Source organism: Triticum dicoccoides, chromosome 7A, assembly GCF_002162155.2.
Source record: "Triticum dicoccoides isolate Atlit2015 ecotype Zavitan chromosome 7A, WEW_v2.0, whole genome shotgun sequence".
Taxonomy (NCBI): Eukaryota; Viridiplantae; Streptophyta; class Magnoliopsida; order Poales; family Poaceae; genus Triticum; species Triticum dicoccoides.
In genome coordinates this window covers 36,073,070-36,073,697 of record NC_041392.1, presented here as the reverse complement: position 1 = coordinate 36,073,697, position 628 = coordinate 36,073,070, and positions in this window count along the sequence as shown.

Here is a 628-nt window from a genome sequence, read left to right as displayed (position 1 = left end):
CCATGGTGGAGCTGAAGGGAGGGGAGGCGACGGGAGGAATGGGAACTGGATTGGAGTGGAGTAGAGCGGTAAGAGTGAGGGCTAGGGTTTGGTCCGGTGCGGGGTATATGTGGATCGTACTGAGTCGTACTTGCCAAACTGGGCTGTCGACATGGTGGACATGTTCAGACGTGTCTGCACGACCTACATCGCGGATGACGTCTCGGCCGTCCGGCTAGACGTTTAGGGAAAGTGGGTCCGGTTGTAGATGCTCTATAAAAGGAGATTATTTAAAATCTATTGTGCTACCAACTTATATTTTTTTACTCATTTTATTCAAATCAACATGACATGTCACACTAATCAGGCTGATTATTAATTTTTTTGAGGGTATCAGGCTGATTATTAATTAACAATAATATCTTGCTTACATCAGCCACCGGCGGCTTAGGATTGAGACTACGGTCCACGGCCCATGCACCAAGTCCACAGAAAACCCCACAGCCATCCTCTCCCTCTACCCCACCCCAACGAGCCCCCCAAAACGCACCTGGAAATCTATACATAACCCCTCGGCCATCCCCCCTACCCCCCGTCCCACCCCACCCCACCCACCTCGCCATCTCCGCCGTCCTCCGCCACACACCGC